The 20,680-nt window shown below is 36.5% G+C and overlaps 1 long non-coding RNA gene across 1 annotated transcript in view; it reads right to left on the bottom strand.

Moving 5' to 3' along the window:
* The window catches only part of LOC141567627 (uncharacterized), a 34,318-nt gene extending 16,485 nt beyond the window's left edge, over positions 1–17,833 (bottom strand). The window contains exons 1-2 of the long non-coding RNA XR_012490465.1: positions 17,676–17,833; positions 17,465–17,526 (exon numbers count right to left, since the gene is read on the bottom strand). This is a non-coding gene — a long non-coding RNA (uncharacterized LOC141567627). The remainder of the gene's footprint in view (positions 1–17,464; positions 17,527–17,675) is intronic.
* Between the last annotated feature and the right edge of the window lie 2,847 nt (positions 17,834–20,680).

The raw sequence follows: 20,680 nt of genomic DNA, 5'->3' as shown, positions 1-20,680 counted from the left end.
AAGAGGACGTCTGGGTTTTTTGCAGCCTTTTCTTTCATCAAGAAAGTTGGTATCCCCAATATTTTTCTCAGCCAGATGTTGTGGGGCCTCCTCATCCCAGCACCAGTACTCCAAGCTAGGGAGGCTGATGTGGGGGTCTGGGTCCCTCATTCCTCCAGGGGGAGCCTTCATGGTTGATATATCCCTCCCAATTTTCAACTGCCACAGGGAAGGTTGGGGCTGGCCCCTTTCACGACTCTCTCTCTCCTACCAGTCTTCACATGGTTTCTTCTTTATATCCTTGTTATAAAACTTCTGTTCACCTATACTTCTGATGGTCCTGCAGGTTGATTGTTCTATAATTTAGTTGTAATTTTGATGTGGTCATGAAGGAAGCAGGCACAGTTTTGCCTACTTCATCACCTTGGATCTCTCCCCTGAACTCTTTTGTTATCAGTATATGATGAGAGAAATAGATTGTGTCAGAATATAGATCAACTATATCACTGTCTTAAGTGATCACTTTAGCAAAATACCATAAACTGGGTGGCTTATAAACAACAGAAATTTATTTCTCACAGTTCTGGAGGCTGGATGTCCAAGATTAAGATGTGGGAGATTCAGGGTCTGGTATTCAGATTTGTGCTCAGATTTATCCCAGGAAAGTCCAAAACTTTTTCTGAAGTGAAAGCTTCTACAGAATCTCCATATGCAAAAGGTATAAAGGTATAGCTTCTTAAATGGAGTGCAGTCAGAGGGACTAAAACTCTCTAGCCCCAACTTTCATCCCCAGAAAGTACCAAAAGTTCATTCTCAGAGCCCTAGAATTCTTTAAGACAGTTTGAGAATCACTGTTATAGTCACCAATTTCTGGAGTATTATTTACAGACTACAGTTATCTAGAATCATTTTCATCCTCATTTTGAGTTAAGAATATACAACAGAACTGCTCCTCTCTCTTCATGCTTCCAACCTTAGGGTCCAATTGTTAGAAGTGACTATGTACAGTGATAAAAGGCTGAACAATGTTTGAAAAATGAAACTGCATGAGGCAGGCTCCCCGAGTATTCCCCACAAGCATTGCCACTTCTCAGATCTGCAGTATGCTTCAGAGTTCAAGTAGTTTTTCTCCTAATATGATAACAAACAAGTTATAAAAGCAAAACTTAGCTTATAGTATTGTGTTAGGTCAAGAAGTACCGTTTACTCATTCTAGAATATATTCCAGAGTTTTGACCAAAAAATATATTCTAAGTCTGAAGTCTAGCATTTGCCATAGATTTCTCTTCTTTCTACCGAAAGAAGTGATTTTTTAAAAAAAATCATTATGATGTTGAGGTTAAGTGTGATTTTTTCATGTACTCCTCTCAAGATATTTATCTCTCCCTGGGTCTCAAAGGTCATGGAGAAGGCACAGGTCAACATTTCAACTGACTTCTCTCCTGAACACTTTACCCACTACAAAATAGCCTCTATGTCATCCTATAGAAAACTTACGTATTTGCCAGCCGTCATCGCAGTTAATTTCTTTTTTAAATTTTATTAAATTTATTGGGATGACACTGGATAATAAAATTATATAGGTTTCAAGTGCACAGTTCTGTAATATATCATCTGTGTACTGCATTGTGTGTTCATCACAGTTTATTAATATCCCTGATATTCCAAAGGTTTTTCAATACAAAGCTCACAATAGCTTTGACTTTCCAGAGTACTCATTTTATGATGTACTGTTCAAATGACACTGTTATACAGTCATTTGATGTTGGCTTGCATGTGAAAGCATCAAAGGACTGTGTGTGTGTGTGTGTGTGTGTGTGTGTGTGTGTGTGTGTGGTTTGTGGTCAAATAAACTTTATTTGACACTTTTTCTAGAATTTTGATCAAGAAGTTGTACTGAATTGTGAATTTTCAAAAATTGTGGTAACAAACATGTCTCATCAAATAGACTCTAAAATCCTCGAGGGTATAAACCATGGCTTGCATTTGTTTGGAGTTGCTGACACTATTACAAAGAGTACCCCTTTATAGTACTTTGGGAATTGATTCAAATCAAATCAGAGGGTTAAATTAAGCCATAGAACATTTCCTACATTGTTCTGAAATCTTGTGAGCATCCTTCTGTAATTCATTTAGTCCTGACATCTGACTTACTGTGTGGTTTTATAAATGAATGATTAAAATGACATACAGAGAGCTACCACTGCCTACATAGTTTTTCCACTTTTTTGGTGGACGACTTGTCTGACATAAGAACTTAAGAAGAATAAATTGGGGGCCTCCAGAGAGTAGGTGTAGAATGGAGCAAGGAAAGAAACTGCAAATTTAAAAATCTTAAGTGAGCTAATGCCTGCTAAGGGTGATCAATCTCCCCTCCTTGTCCCCAAGTAATTTTCCACCTTCTATAGGATTTTTTTAAACCAAATTTATTACGCTGAATATAATTCTGTCAGAGATTGAAATATACTCGTACTTCTTTAAAAATGCAAATGCCAGTTACAGGGTACTACTAATTCACATCAAGTTTACTAATTGGCAGTTGGGAATTTTGGTTGTAGGAAGGAGTAAAGGCAGGCATAGGAAGAAAGCAATTTTGGAAAGGATGAAAGTAGGGCACCCAAACAAGTTTGATTTGACTCTCTCAAAAGTTTTTCTAGGTTAAAAAATGGCAAAAAGTGATTCTCATTTGTGCATGAATTTGTTCATTTACTCATTCATTTATTCATTCATTCATTCATTCAATCTACCAACATTTATGAAGGATCTTCTCTGTCCCAGACATGCCATGAGGTGTCTACCACCAAGCCCCCATATTTTCTTTCTCAAGCTCCTTTCCTTTTCTTCACTTCTTTTGTATCAATATGTTTGCTACTGTAGGGAACCCTCACTTCCTAGACCCAGATTCCAGTTGGTATATTTCAGCTCCAGTTCAAGCTAATGGTGAATATACTTTTTAAAATTAACTAGATAACCTGACTCTCACTTATAACAAATATGACCAAAAAAGTATCAAATCTTAAAAAAAATTAAAGCACACATAACTTATAAATTGGAAAAAATGGTAAAATTATAGCTTGGTAAAATTATGCTTTTACAAAATTAAAGCACATGGTCATCTCATGTGTCTTCTGATTTGTAATTGTACTTAGTGACTTTCTAGTTATAATTGAGGCTTATGGTGATACTACCCCTTTACACTTTAATTTCTTGTGTTCTAAGCATTTACTTGAATGTTCTCACTGTCAGGAATAGTGTGATTGTGGTATGATCATTACACAGTCCTGAGTGTAGTGGTGCCAGTGCTTTGTTATACATCAGTGATGTATGAACAAGCAACAAGCAAAACAAAGTGAGAAATGTTGTTGAAAATAAATGAAGCACATGTCAAAAAAAAGTGAGTTGCCAAGATTCACATATTATTTATGAAATATATTGGTTTATCTTAAATCCTTTATTTGAAGCCAGGGTTCAAAGACGTAATTTCGTACTGTAATAAGCCTGCATTTCTCAAATGAAAAAATAGCAAACATTTTATAAATGTATGGTAATAGACTGAGCACACTCTTTTTATTGACATTTTCTTCATTTAGATCTAGATTCCATCACTTACTTATTGGGGAACATGACTGATTTGCTCAACCAGCTGAACAGCAATTTCCTAACCTGAAAAATATAAACAATATTACCTGCCTCATAGTCTCATGTGAAATAATGTAGGCAATAGCCCTTTATGAATGATAATATGTCCTATAAATATGTCATTAAAATATAAATCAAAATAAAGCAACTAATAGGAACATTTAAGGAAAATACAACAAAAATCTACAAATCCGCAAACATATGAATGATTTAGATTGGTGTTAACACTGCAAGGGCAGAAATGACAGAACTTAAATATAAAAGTGTACACTGTATAACTAGGTTAGAGATGATTGGGTGACACCCCTGGTATTAAATGAAAGCACAAATAATTAGCAACCATTTTTACATAAAGGCTAATTTACAAAAAAATTAAAATGTGAAGATAATCCGTTTCTTTTCATCTAAAATGAGCATAGCCTTATATGTCCATCCCACAGAAGGACAATATGCATTTTTTACAATTTAGATTACTTACTTCACGAAAGAATGAAAGATAAAAGAGGTCACTGCTATTTAGTGATGAATGTGAATCTTTGGGCATGTTTGAGAAGTAGCAATATGGAGACAGTTCTCTAAATACTGACCTCAAAATGCAGTCAAGGGCTATCTCTGCACAAAGTGGCTCCAAACTGCTCACCATTGACTTATGTAAAAGTCACCTAAATATTTGTTTAATGCTATGGGTGTTAAATGTGGTTGTTTCAGATGTTATTGCTACCGATTGCTCACATCTCTCCTTGACTTTTTTATATTGTTGCTATAAGCTGAGTTTTTAAAGAAGATATTTTATGTTGCCTTCAAAAGCTAAAACACAAGCAAAAACTAATGCCCAGCAGAACTTTATATATCTATTGCTATGCAATAATTGTTGCTTAGCAACAGTGACCATTCCTATAAAGAGGTGGAAAAACATATATATATATATATATATATATATATATATATATATATATATATATATATATATATATATATATATACAATCTTTAAAAATGAATACTATTTAGTGAACTACCTTATAGTTTTCAAACATAAAATACCCCTTTGCATACTAATATTAACATTGCAGCCTATGATTTATTAATATTTTATAAAAACACTTAGGAAGAAGTAGTACATTAAAAATATACTCTAGCAAAAAAGTTTTAAGAAAAAAGGGCAATAAACTGAAACTATAAAACTCAAAACTATGATCTTTGCTTTAACTATCAATGCCAGTAAAAACAACCACAAGGGATACACAGAGTCTAGGGAGAAAATAAATTTGTTAGGAAAGATTGTAAAATGGTTAAGACCTTTTGAACAGTCAGTCCTGGATTTTATTCTAAATAACAAAAAAATGATACAAGTATTCTCTTCAAGTGAAAAAAAAAAAAAAATATATATATATATATATATATATATATATATATATATATATATATATATATGAATCATAAAGTTCTGTCAAAATATTCTAACATTTTTTATGTCTCAAAAGATATTTCAATTTGAGTCCTGTAAGGTCTCACTATGAACAATTCTTATTGCACAATACAGCGAGTTATCTTTATCTATTTCCTGTTTCTGAATGCAAGAGCGTATCATACAGCCAATATATGACTTAAAAAACAGTTGATGTTTCAAAATTTGATTTTGGTTCCTCATCAGTTGTTTGAAATTGTGATTATATTTTCCCTTTATAAAAAATTACAAACTTCTGTTTCCACCCAAGATGGAGTGTAAAGAACAAGAGTTATCCTCCTATCTGAAATAACAAAAAACTGAAAAAGTATATGTCATACTTACATATGTATGACAAAGTTTGCAAGGCGCTGACATCAGACAACAAAGGACAGTGATCCCTGAGAGATGAGAATTAAATGAGAGTTTTGAGAGAGTTTCCAGACTGTAGTGCAGGGAGGAAGAAACCAAGTGGTGATTGGCAGACTCCCTGAGTTTAGAAGATGGAGCTGAGGTCCTGGGGAGATCTAAGTATCTAGATTTCTCAGGAAAGAGTACCACCCAGGAGAAAGCTACAAACAGAGAGAATATCACAATATCTGAAGTGCTGTAGGGCACCCCCTTCGAGTACTCAGCTGTGTACTAATCAGTGCATGCACTGAAGAAATTACATTTCTTGGGAAAGGCTTGGGAAAGAGCTATCCCAAATAATTAAGGGTCACAATGTCCAATGCTCACACAAGGAGGAGAATAGTGCCTGTTCCCTTCAACCAAACTAAAAATACCTGGAGTTGAGGGATAGTGATAGAATACACACAAGTTGATTGTCGTAGTTTGTTACCTTAGTGATGGAAGATTAGCCCAAGAATGAGCATTGCTCTAGTCCCTAACAACTCTTAGAAGCAATATCTGAAAGAAGCAATTTCTCAAGAAACAAAACTACATTACAGAACAGAGCTCAAGAATATTTTTAAAAATACAAACATACAAAATACCCAACAAGGTAAAATTCACAATGTCTGACAGATCCAATCAATAACTACCAGGCATACAAAGAAGCAGAGAAATATGACTCAGAAAAGGAAATACCTCAGTTGAAGAAAACCAACACAGAACTGACACTTTAGAACTATCGAACAGGATCACTAAAACAGTTATAACTGTATCCCATGTATTTAAAAAGGATGTGGGGACATGGAAAATATTTTTAAGGGACTCTAATCAGATTTCTAGAGATTGGGGAAAAAAACAGATGGAATGAATGACAGAAAGGTTAGTATGCTGAAGACATGGCAACAGGAACTATCAAAAATGAAATACATAGAGCACAGGGAAACAAATAGGTAAAGAAAGTATAAATAAGCTGTGGTACAATTTGAAGCAGCCTAATATACATGTAATTGGAGTCACAGAAGGAGAAGACAGGGAGGCTGCGACTCTTAAGTTTTTGAAGAAAGATGCCAAAAATATGCCAAATTTGAGGAAAACTCTAATCCCATAGATTGAAGACCCCCAATAAGCCCAAGGTATGATATGCATGAAGAAAATTACATCAAGGCACATTGTCATTAAATGGCTCAAAACCAGTGAGAAAGAGAACAACTTAAAAGCAGTCAGAGAAAAAAAGTGTCACATTATGTACGAGGAACAAAGATAAGGAAACAACAGATTAGTCATCAGAAACAATACAAGTGAGAGTAATGTCTTTATTATACGGAAAGAAAAATACTCAACTTAAAAAATATATTTCAACAATACAGGCAAAATGAAACCTTTCTCAAATATACAAAGGATGAATGAAGTCATCACAAGCACAACTGCACTGTAAGACATGTTAAAGAAAGACCTTCAGGCAGAACCACATGGTACCAGAAGGAAACCTGATCTACATCAAGAAATAAAGAGCATCAGAAACTATAACTATGTGGGTAAAAAAATATTTTTCTATTATGGACAACTCTTTAAAAGACATTGATTGTCTAAACAAAAGTTAAAACGCCTATATTATGGGGTTTATAACATATGTAAAAATAAAATGGACATCAATGTTAGCTCAAAGTCTGCAACAGAAGAAATGGAAGCATATTATTACAAGGTTCTTATACTACTGATAAAATGATGTATCATTTGAAGGTAGACTGTAATGAGCTGAAGATGTATACTATAAACCCTAAAGCTTCCACTAAAATAACAGAACAAAGATTTATAGCTAATAAGCCAACAAATGAAACAAAATTAAATCACATAAAGTATTCAATTAATCCCAAAGAAGGCAAAAAAATGTTTCAAAAGGGAATAAACAACTGGTGGGACAGATATAAAGCAAGCAGCAAGATGACAGATCTTAATGAACACAAAATAATAAACACAAAATATGTAAGTCGTTTACAAACCCCAATTAGTAAGCAGAGATTTCCAACTTGATAAATAAACAAGGCACAACTCAATGCTGCCAATAAAAAAAATGCACTTCAAATATAAAGACACAAATAGGTCACAGATTTGAGAGTGATAAAAGATATATATCACGCTAACACTAATCAAAAGAAAGCTGGGATGGCTATATTAATATCAAAGTAGATTTCAGAGTGAAGGATGCTACCTGGTATAAAGTCATCTCATAATGATAAATAGGTCAATTCATGAAGAAGACATATAATGCTAGACATTTACACACATAATAAGAGAATCTCAAACTACATGATACAAAAATTGACAGCGCCACAACAGAAATAGAGAAAGCCATAGCAATAGTTAGAGATTTTAATACCCTTCTCTCAATAATTGATGGAATGAGTAGAAAAGATCAGTAAGGATATAGAAAATTTGAACAAAATTATTAACCAACTTGGCATAATTGGCATTTATAGAATATTAGGCCCAACTATGGAATACATATTGTTATCAAATGCACACATTTTTTAACCAAGACAGATAATATTCAAGGTCATAATAGATGTCCCAATAAATTCAATAGAATTCACGTCAGACAAGTATCTTTTCTGACCACATTAGCAGTAAATTAGAAATCAGTAACAGAAAGATCTCTGGAAAAATCACCAAATATTTGGAAACTAAACACACTTCTAAATAACCCATGGGTCAGAAAAAGAAATCAAAGGGAAATTAGAAGTTTTGAACTGATTAAAATGAAAATACAGCACATAAAAATTTGTGGGCTATCTCTAAAGCAGCATTTGGAAGAGAATTTATAGTTCTAAATGCTTATATACGAAAGAGAAAAGGGTCTCAAATCGATGACCTCAGCTTCCAATTAAAAAAATCTCAGCCCCGTGGCTCAGGCGGTTAGAGGTCTATGTTCCTAACTCCAAAGGCTGCCGGTTCGATTCCCACATGGGTCAGTGGGTTCTCAACCACAAGGTTGCCAGTTCAATTCCTCGACTCCTGCAAGGGGTGGTGGGCTCCACCCCCTGCAACTAAGATTGAACACAGCACCTTGAGCTGAGCTGCTGCAGAGCTCCCAGATGGCTCAGTTGGTTGGAGAGCGTCCTCTCAACCACAAGGTTGCCGGTTCGACTCCCGCAAGGGATGGTAGGCTGCGCCCCTGCAACTAGCAATGGCAACTGGACCTGGAGCTGAGCTTCGCCCTCCACAACTAAGATTGAAAGGACAACAACTTGACTTGGAAAAAAGTCCTGGAAGTACACACTGTTCCCCGACAGAAGTCCTGTTCCCCTTCCCCAATAAAAGTCTTTAAAAAAAAAAAAATCTAGAAATGAAGAGTAAGTTAAACACAGAGTAAGAAGAAGGAATAATAAATATCAGTGTGGAAAACAATAACATTGGGAACAAAACAATAGAGAAAATCGATAAAGTCAAAAGCTGGTTCTTTGAGATGATTAAAATTAATAAGCCTCTAGCCAGACTTACAAGGCAAAAAAAGCAAGCTGAAACAAAATACCAACATTAGGAATGAGAAAGTGAAATAACTGCCGATTCTAAAGATATTAAAAGGATAATAAGGGAATATGCTGGACAAGTTTATGCCAATAAATTTAACCACTTGAATAAAGTAGACAAATAACTTGGAAGACACAAGCTAACAAAGCTCACTCAAAAATAAGCTTCTATGTCCTAAATAGCCTTTCTATGTCTATTAAATACATTGAGTTTGTAGTTACAAACCTTCCCAGAAAGAAAATTCCAGGCACAGGTAGCTTAACTGGTGACTTTTCACAGACAGTGAAGGAAGAATTACTATTCTACACAAACTCTTCCAGAAAACTGAAAAGGAGTGAATACTTCCCAGGTCTTCTAAATGAGGCCAGCATTACTCTGATACCTAAATTAGACGAAAAACAGAAAAGAACTCACAGACAGATATCCCCCACGACCATAGATGCAAGCATCAGCAAAATATTAAGGGAAATATATAAGTCAAATATAACAAAATAAAAGGAAAATACATGATGACCAAGTAGAGTTCATTCCAGAAATGCAAGGTTGATTTAACATTCAAAAACTAATTAACATTATTTCGCATATCAACAACCAAAAGAGAAAAAAGGACATAGTTATCTCAGTAGACTCAGAAAAAGCATTTGAAAGAATGCGAAATCCATTCCTGATCTAAAAAATATACGTATCTTAGCAAAACAGGAAGCAGGAATAGGAGAAACTTCTACAGCACGTTAAACTTGTGGTTAAATTTCCAGGGTAGCTGGCAAATCCATTTTGTCCGTGTATAAATGATCATAGCTACACAATTATAAAGAATTGGAGGCAACACTGTTAAAAGTGGAGCCTGGCATTTCAGTTACACATATTCCTTCAGCAGCCGGGTCCCTTGGGGGTAAGCTGGCTGGTGTCCCAGCAAGCCTGGGCTTGTCTGTGAAACTCAGTCACACGAAGATGTAAATCATTAGTACCAGCTCAGTCTTGAATCTGTTAAAGGGGTGAAAACAGAAGACCATGGAGTATCTACAGAGGAGATGGAAGAGACAACCCTTTTTAATCCTATTACGGGCTTTCATAGTCCATCTCTCCCACAATAAAGGTACAGTATTAATAGGTGTTTCAACTAGATGGGAGAAGAGAATATAGAGAAAGAGGACTTTTCCAGGCTGCATCACACTTGAATGGGCTAAGATCTATAGACATTGTAGATCTGAAGGAGGGAAGAGAATTCTATAGCAGGATTTTCATCCCATTAAGCAAATCAATGCTGGTACTCACTGTAGCCTGAAGCCAAAGCTGATTTTTCCTCAATGCCTGTTCTGTACTACAGAATCCTGCCGATTGTTCTGCAGTTCAGAAACCTAAATGGAAGGAATCATAGTATTTAGCTCTCAACAAAGGCCCTTGTAGTCCTTAAGCCTCCACAGTGTCAGCCTAGAAAGAAAGAGCAAGGAACTCGGAAGGTGCATTTCCTGTTCATTTCTCTTGAGGAAGTGCCTGAATGTGAAAATGCAATCCACACCCTTACCAAACCTCACAGGCACACATGCAAGACTATTTCTGCTGCAGGTCTGGAATCCCACACTGTCTCCCCTCTACACTTCTCCCCGCTGTCCCTTCACCTCTCAACATTGGTGAGAAACCAGTGTTGAGTTTATTATTTATATACCGCATCAGACTGAGGTAGATTTGTGGCTCCTACAGACAGAGGAGATGACAGAGAAGATGAGCAACAGATCCCATGTAAGGAGTAACATACTTTTACCACAGGCATTCGAGTTATACCCAGCGTGCAACTAGACATGGGTCCCAAGTGTGCAAATAGATGGAGCTGAAGAGGTAATATCCATTTTTCCGTGTCTGAGCGAACAGTGAGAAGAACTACAGAGAACGCAAAACAAACAAACAAACAACAATATATATATGTGTGTGTATATATATATATATATATATATATATATATATAATTATTACCAATAACGCTGATTGTGAAGAATGGGTTATGTCAGCAGCCACACAGGCTTTGCAATACTGAATCATTGACATAAACAGTTTTACACACCCAACCCCAGGCATTGCTGGGGAACACCAGAAATGGAAAAGAATCCTCCAGACAACTGAGTCCACTTAGAGGTAAGAAGACTCTGTTCCTAATCGTAATCATCACTGAAGAGCAAGTTGACAGTGAGGAAATGACAGCCATGCTGGGCGAGGCTCCAGTGCGAGAGAAGAGTGTCATAACAATGGTGATGATTCTTACCAAATAACAGTGAGGCATGGGAATGAGAAGTTCTGCCTGGGTTTAATTCAAGATATTTCAAAAAACAGGCTGTTATAAGGGAATGTGGTAAAATGGGGATAATTTGGAATGGTCTGGAGGGGAAGAATCTTAACTAATAATCATTTTAAAATGTTCTAAATTTTAAAGAGGGAGGTAACTAAAGAATGCTTCTGAATGGGACTGGGAGAAACCCCGGAATGTGGGCACATGACCAAGGCTAAGCCAAAGGATTAGTAAGAACTCATATGAATAGTATCAGGAAGACTAAAGTCCTCACTGAACAAGAGGAGTCTCAGAAATTCTAAACACAACAGAAAGAACTTTAGAGATGTGTCCCCATTAAAAAGAAGGAGAAACAGTCTCAGGGAATATGATGTCATGTTCACAGATGACAAAGGCAACAGACTCCACATTACTCTCAGGCGTCATCTTATCTCTCCATAACAGTTTCCTGCCATCTGAACAAGTGAAAAGGCATTGGATACCAAGGTCCCATCCACCTTAATTTGTTTCCAACATTCATAAAGGAGAATGATTTTCAAGCCAGGAAGGAGAATATATAAACCAAAGAGCTTTAATTATAATGATAGCACAGTGAGAAAATGTAGGTTGAATGAATAAATGGAAACACTGCTGTTTAAGTGCACTAAAAAAAACATGGCATGTCACACTGAATTCATTTTTGCTGATGTGTTGAGGGGAAATATTGACATAGAGCTTCTTGACTTCAGTGAAATGTATATGAATCCTCTGAAGATATAATTTTAAGTAAAACAATTAAGAGTAAGGAGGAAAATGAGAGTGGAATTAAATATGAAAAATAGTAACCATATATATCTTTATTATTCTAACTGTGTGACCTTGTAAACATTACTCAATTTCTCTGAGTCTGTTTTTCTAATTTTTTTTGGGGAAAAAAAAAGCCCTTGGGCTATTTAATTCTGACCTGATTTCCTGCTCTAAAATTCAAAGATTCTGAAGTTCTAGTAATTTGATGCCAACATACAAGGAGACTTTAGTAGACGGCAACAAGACCTTGACTTGGTTTTGCACTGTTTGGGATTTTTATTTAGAGGGTTGGATGAAGGTGTTGAAGGTCTGTTTATGGCACTCACAGATGACACAAACCTGGATTGGGTAAGTAAAATGACATGGTGCAGAAACAGGATTTGATAAAAGTCTTAAGAGATTAAATCTTATAGATTGCTTTTGCACTCAAATGGAATACTACCTAGTTTAGCAGCAGTTTATATGTTGAAAAAGCAATAGTGACCTCAAATTTTTGTATGAGCCAACACTGTGAGATGAAAATGAGTGTGTGTCTGAGAGAGAGAGAGACACAGAGAGAGAGAGAGAACTGCACCATCTTAATGTGTATCAAAAGCATTAAAAAAGTACCTACCTTAGCCACAAATTCCCACTTCTACTTGTACATTCTAAGGAGGAAATAAGAGATATGTCCCTAAGTATCAGCTACACAAATATTTATTACTGAGCTATTAATAATTACTTAAAATTTTAAAAAACAAATATTAAACAATAAGGTGAGGGTATGGTTGAATAAACTGTAATAATCATTTCAATATATTCTTATAACACCAAAAATAGTGTTTATACATAATTTATATATAAATATATATAATATATATTTATATATTTATATATTATATATATATATATATATATATATATATATATATATATATATATGAAAAGATGGCTGTGATATACTGTTGAAATTAAAAAGAATAAGAACAGGCTTACAAGAACAGGAACTCATTTCTGATAAACAAAAATGTGTATGTAACAGGTTATCTCAGAATTCTGGGTGTATGTATATGGGACACCTTTGCAGGTATAGACCTACAATATCCCACTCATTTGTGTTTTCACCAGTATACCGCGGTGCAATGGCAGGCAGCAGTTGTAGTAAATATTTGTTGGGGTTCAGCAATTCAGCATCCATTTCTCATTCTTTTGGGAGGAGTGATCCTATTCCTTCTGGGATCAGCTGTATCCGCAGCTCTAGGGGTTGGCATGTGACCCAGCCTAACTTGATTAGTACCTTTCATTACCCTAAGATAATGATCAATTCAGGAATTGACAAAGGACTGATATGAGCCTAATATTAACTTTCTGATTGAAGCAAGGAGACCTTTTTTTTCCTGACTGTGAACCTGGAAGGATGTTGGTTCAACTTCTGCAATAACCATCTTTCCACTGGCATGAGAAACTCTATGTGAAAGTGGAAGCAACAGAGGAAATAGCGCTCAGATATGCAGAGAGAATGCAGGTTCTGAAGCTGCCATTGGAGCTCCTGTACACAACTCTAGCTGGAATCAGTTTATCTCAAACTTCAGAATTTTCACCTGTTTTAACCTGGTGAATTCCTATTTGGCTTGCTCATCTGAATGGGGCTTTCAGGTTCTTACAACCCTGAGTATTCTAATGATATGGTGGGATGAAGTAACAATAGCCTAAAGTTTATGATGGGTTTGAGCTTAGTCTCAAGGATGCTGATGTGCCCCAAGACAAGCCCCACCCCCCACTAGTGAAGGAAGGAGTCAGCATCATTTGGAACTCCACAGGACGATCTCCATTATGGAGAGAGACAGAAATATCAAGGAGGCCTTCAGAGCCCAGGCAAAGGCTGGGAAGACCCTGAGTCAAGAAAGTGATCAGAGGAAACACTCAAGGTCAGTGTCACCAAGAATGGTGCTTTAGATTTCAAGTCGGCATTAATTAGAAATGCCAAATGGAGGTCTGTATCAGACACTGAGGTTCCCGGAGCGGCGGCAATGAGTACAACTCATGTTCCCCTAACAACACATTCTTGTGACGTGGGCATCACCATATGACTCTGAATGCCACGTGGGTCGCATACGAGATAGGCAGGAAATCCACTGAAAGCTCTAGAGAAGAGTGGCAGTTGTGCCAAACCCTGATGAAGACAGAACAACTGCAAAGGACGCTAGGGAAGGGTTCTGGACATTTCCTTCAGTGCCTGGAAATGGCACCAGTACAGGAGCAAGCAGCACCCTGGGAGCTCTGACAGCAAGTCAGTGCCAACAGTGGCAGCAGCCAAGACATGTGAGGACAGGCAAGATGCAGACGTGGGACGAAGCAGAAGGAAAGACAAAAGTATGAACTGATGGCCTGAGAAGGGGTGGTGGGAAGTGTCAGCCAAGAGTCTCAGTGTCATGGAAAGCAGTGGGGACCTCAGCCCTGCCGTCGTGCAGCTGCGGGACATAGAAGCTAACAGATGTCTGAGTTCAATGGCAAAGTGACCATTTTGTTAAAAAACTGGAACACGGGCTGTGCAATTCTGTATTGTCCTTCATTTTGAGAACTTATCTCTATTTCCTAATTTTTCTGTAATGAACATAAACTGTTTGTGTAATAAAAAGGGTTTTTTTTTGTTTTTAGTTTCAGAAAATGGCAAAAACGAAACAAAAAATGGTCTTTGCTTGCCTTGACAGAAAGATCTAAGGAATTCTACCTCTGGAAATAACAGCCACACTCCAACCTTTACTGATAAGTTTACTTCTGCATGCCATTCTGAGACTACACTTTAAGAGCAGCACTGACAAATTAGAGAGAGAATGGGAGTAGGACAAAGGGTTTGACACCGCCGTTTGAAAAACAATAGTTGAAAGAACTGAGACGGGGAGCCTGGACCAGAGGCTTCTGAGTGGAGAGAAGAGAAGCTGTGCCTAGTACAGCGTAGATGCTGACTTCATTGTGTGAGCAATCAGGAATTAAATAAGTGACATATCCCTGACTACATTGTAAACTTCTTATGAGGGGAAATGACGAATTATACTTCCTTCTATCCCTTCAGAGCCTATTACTATGCTTTGCATATACTACCATTTAGTAAATACTTAATACTTAGCGGTTGACATATTCCATTCATAGTCACCACTGTAGTCCTGGATAAATGGCTAGAAGCAGACTCCAGGAGCTGGGAAACAAGAATTCTCTTTTATCTGCCTTCTCTTCTGGCTCACCCTTTTCCCCAGACTACTGAAGAACTTTGTCTGCTTGTCTCCAACAATCTTCACCTCCAATCCACTCAATCCATCCACTGCTTCTCATGTTGGTATTCCCCAGTATCCTGCACTGCTCTATCACTAAGATTTTAAACTCTAAATTTCCAGTTGCATCGTCAAGCTTTCTAACCAAATGACCTGTAACCTAACATGATTAAGACTAAATCCATCATCTTGTCATCCAACCTTGTTCATCGTTTTGTTCTCCATCTTTCTGGTAGCAGAGCCACACTGGACTGTTAACTAATGGCTACAAATTCCAGGTCATCACTCTCCCAAAGCCAATGCCCCTCCTTCACCATCCTCCATACTCTTATTATCTGCTTTCTGGACTGTAAGAATAGTGTTCTAATTCAACTCCTTACTTCCCTACAAATCTTTCCTAGTGTTCTCAGGTTGGTCTTCCCAGGGCCTCACTCTGTTCATGGTACTTACCAGCTGAAAAGGCTCACTGGCTCCTTTTCTGACTAAATGGAATCTAAATCCTCTGTATGTTATGCAAAGATTTTGATAGACTGATATGAATCTGTCTTCTCCAGCAGGATTTCCAACAAGCTCCATAAATCAGCCCTTTGCTTGAGCTTGTTCTACCCAAAGACCTTCGAGGCTTCTCAGCCCCTCAAGCTTTGTCTTGCTCTTCTATTTCCATGTCGGACTTCAAACACCAATCCTGCATTGTAGCCTGTTTTAATCTCCCCTCCTCTGAGTCACAAAAGTAAATTTTTCCTCCTCCAACTTCTATAGCACTTTCTTTTTCTTTTTACTCTTCCCCTTCCTCATATTTTCATAGGCATGTATAAATTTGGTGGGTTTTTCATAACAAAGTACATAATATAGTGAGACATTACATTATACATCTCTGTGTTAGTCATTTCTCCAAAGAATTGAAATATTTATTGAACACCTCCTATGTGCTAGGTGATGGGGTAAGTGAACAAGATGGATTTGTTCCTACTCTCTCAGGGTTTAACTTAGCATAGAAAACTGTTGATCAATGCCTAATAGGTAGAGCATTAATTAAAATTATGATTAATATTAAAAATAAAAAGTATATAGTGCTATTCAAATATATAGAAAATACAAGAATTTTTTTTTGTAATTCAAAACACCCTTTCAAATTGGCATTCTATTCAGTCTAGCTTAAAAGTATTTGCTAGTTCATTAAAAATTATTTTTCTTGACTTACAGCATGATCTGGCTATTATCATTAAAGTTAATAATATCTGAGGGACAAAATAGGAAACTAAATTCTCACTCCCGGGCAAGCATAACTGACCAGTTTAGCTACAAATCTAAGGCAGAAGTATAGTATTGCCCTTTTCTTCCTGTTGTTTTGTTCCAGAGCAGTTATTTTCTGCTTTTACCAGTTGCATGTAGCCATCGATCATGGTCAGTAATCTCCAACAAAATAAGAAGAGCAAAAATATAAAGAGGCAAGTGATTCATCACTAAGTCTGATGCCAGCTGGAGGGGAAAAAGCCATTCTGCCTAGGAGCTAGCAGGCACAATAGCTTATTATTCCCGAAGGAGCTATGACCTGAAATTTCTGAATGGGCTTACCACCAGTCTCAGCTGGCAGCCTACTGTGCATGCCCAGGCATGTGAACTCTTCAAATGGACTTTCTCCCGGCCCCTCCTCTCCCCCGTATTGGGACAGTTCCTAGTATTTCTGCAATCATCAAAAAAACAAGGTTAGATTTTCATTTTTGTTTTCTCCCATGGAATTAATGCTTCTCACTGTGAGAGTACAAAATTCCCCTGACTCTCATAACCAAGGGCTTTCTCTCTGTTGAACACAAGGTACCATATATATTTTGGCACCTCTGACAGTCAGTCAGCACATGAGGACTGAGAATAACAAATTACAGGCAGTTGATAGTCATATAAATAGAAGCAAGAAGGTCGCCACCGTGGCCACTTTTATAATGGGGCATGGGGGTGAGAAAAGGACCACTTAGACAGAAAGCAGTGTTTCAGTTAGAGACTGCCCCACTGGGGATGAGACCGCCTAACGGAATTACCCACACATGAAAGGTTCCTAGTGAGAACTCGTTTATTCTATGCACCTCAGTTGAAAGGAGAATGCAGTGAACTAATCAAAGTCATTATAATTGTGTCCTATAATTAAATGTCATGTATACGTCCTTACAGACTATGAAGAACACATTGTCCATATAGGAAACTTTCCACAATGAGCCGTGAATGTTGCCCCTGCAATAAGGGGTAAAGGGGAGAGTAAAAAAACAAAATATGCTTTTCCATGCATTTCCCCCTTTTCCTGGGGAGAAAAAAAGAGAAATTTTGTGGCCAGCATATTAGAGACATTGTTGCAGAACAGTTCCTCTTCACATGAAGGTTACCTCTGTAAAGCTGCCAAGGTCAGTGCCCTGGTGGGTTAGCTGCCAAGTAAGTGCCAGTTGTGGGGTCTGTACTGTGGCAGACATGGAGGCAGGCCGCGCGCTCCCACCGTCCTTCTCAACCACCGTTCTTTGCTCCTTTGTACCAGATGCCACTTGCCCCACTCTCTGCCCGCCCATCTCATTGGAGAGAGCTCTTTCCTCTCATAGGAACTGAATGTTCCGTTGTTTGCCGGGCAGCCAGGCTTGCTGAATGCTGATTCCATGGAGGTCACACAAGAGAGGCAGTCATTTCCCAAGTCAGCTACGGAAAAAGTGGCTTTCAAAGACATGCAGTGCTCTACTTGGCCCATGAGGCATCGTTTGTACTATTTTAAAGGAGGGGAGAAATGAATATATATATGTGTGTGTGTGGGGGGGGTGTGTATACACACACACACACACACACACACACACACCGCATTTCCCCGAAAATAAGACCTATCCAGACAATCAGCTCTAATGTGTCTTTTGGAGCAAAAATTAATATAAGACTTGGTCTTCTTTTACTATAAGACCAGGTCTAATAATATAATATAATATAATATAATATAATATAATATAATATAATATAATATAATATAATATAATATAATACCAGGTCTTAAAGTAATTTTTGCTCCAAAAGACACGTTAGAGCTGATTGTCCAGCTAGGTCTTATTTTTGGGGAGACACAGTGTATATAGATACACATGTATAAATATGAATACAGAGGGTGCCCAAAAAATGTATACGCATTTTAAGAAAGTAAAACGGTATTAAAATTGTAATACTCAATATATACCGATAACAAAAGATGAATGCAAGTCACGATTGACTTCTGCAATTACAAGAGGTGCTCAAAGTGGTAACCATCAGCGTCCAGACACTTCTGATTATGGGAAACTACTGTGTGAGCAACGTTGACCAAAGTGTCCACTTGTATACACTTTTTTGGCACCACCGTATATATAAATGTATATTTGTATATATAATATATGCATATGTAATATATACATAAATTTTTTCCTTAACAGATACACGTATACTTATATGTGTATAAGTATTTTGGTTGAGTATGTTAAATAACTTTTTTTTTTATTCTGATGACTTTTTTTTATCCAATCTCTTTTGAAGTTGCACGAGAAAAGTGCATCTTCAAACTAGCTCTTCCAATTTTTTAATCTTTTCACTAGTCTATTTGAACTATTTAATATCCAATTTGTAGGGTCTGATACACTGGAAAGTTGTATTTCATTTCTTTTATTTTGACACATAAGATGAAAGGGGCAATTAAATAGAAGAATACGTGTTCAGTGAAAGATATTCTCCTAATATACAAGATATCCTCACAGTCATTTGGATATGTATTATATTCTGCAGTCCTCAAAAGTAAAAATGTTTAGCATATGTCATCAATAATTATTACCCTTTTGGCATTTATTCAAGTTGTTCTTATGCTGGGACATTATAGGAATTTAAAGATTAGGTAATCACTTGTGGTAAACTGTATCTCTTTTACTGTAAACTCCATAAGGTGAACTGTCACTCACTTTTAGGTCATCTATCATTAAGGTGCATGTGACTTGACAAACTCACTGCTTAACAGTTATGATTTGTTTCTATAGGACAGAGGGAAAGATTTCAGGGTTATATTTTGAATAATACATTGTCATAGGTATAATTCTTCAAAACCCTAGAAAACACAGAGATTGTTTACAATGAAAACCATCCCTTAGTAAATTTCATATCAATTAATTGTGTGTATTGTGCTAAAACAAAATCGAGGTCCAATTTTTCTCTCCCTGATGTCACACGTCTTGTTAATGATAAAGAAATAAAACTACCAAATATTGTTCTGTTTAATATGTTATATGATAATATAATTTAATATGTTTATGATAATTTAAAAAATAATAATCAGAATAAAGTAATTTCACATAAGACAGAAACATACATGTTGAAGAATTCAATATCCAGCTGACAATAAGTTGCAAGTTGTGACCGAAACAGCTATTGAGACATGAACTATCCATGTACTGTGATTTCACTATAGACATTTTTCACATTACTCTCCATTTTACCGACTATTTTCACTAATAGATCACTCAGAATCTGTACTGAGAAATACAGTAAGCCTGCCTGTTCAGCTCCGCCCAAATTGACAAACTAAGAGCTATCTGGCTTTCTGGTAGCAAACTTGGCAGAAATTCGAAAGATTGAATGGAGATGAATTCTTAACGATTTCCTAATACTTAAGTGGGGGGCTCTTTCCAGAAAGAGATTGAGACTCAAGATTTACAATTACAAGATAAGGGAATTGCGTACTTGGAGGCTTCTCCTCAGGGTGGAAATATAGGAAGTCAATTCTCAGCAACATGATATTCTGCCATTAGATTTAAATGAAAACAAAGGAGTTCTCAACATACATTTAAAATGTTAGTTTCCTTTGTACAAAGAGCATTCATGTTGGTGTTCTTCTAACAAAACCTTAGACATTCAAAAGCAGTTATGTGGTTTTCTTGAGTATCTAGGATATGAATTTTCTGAGCAATTTCAATTGGAAATTACACCGATATTTACTATTTGGTCCTAATGTTATGAATCTCTAAGTGATCACGTTTTGAGTTTTAAAGAGGTGACATATCATGTGTAACCAAGGTTTTCTTTAAATCAGATTAGTCAGATGCCCCCATATTATCCAATATTAAGCACTAGCCCCACAAGAGTCTATTGAGTCCTCAAACTGTGGCTAGTCTGGATTGACTCGCAATATGAATATAAAATACCATGTTTTGAAGATACATGAAAAAAAAAAATCACAATAAGGTTTTTATACTGATTACATGTTGAAATTATATTTTAGATAGATTGTATTAAATATTATTATTAAAATTAATTTTGCTTGTTTATTTAGTTTTTTAAAAGTAGTGCTTCTAGGAAATTTGAAATTTCATACGTGGTTCACTTTGTGTATCTATTAGATAGT

This window comes from Rhinolophus sinicus, linkage group LG11 (assembly GCF_036562045.2).
Source record: "Rhinolophus sinicus isolate RSC01 linkage group LG11, ASM3656204v1, whole genome shotgun sequence".
NCBI classification, from domain to species: domain Eukaryota; kingdom Metazoa; phylum Chordata; class Mammalia; order Chiroptera; family Rhinolophidae; genus Rhinolophus; species Rhinolophus sinicus.
Note: the sequence above shows the minus strand (reverse complement) of the source record. Positions and strands in the feature narration are given on the sequence as shown.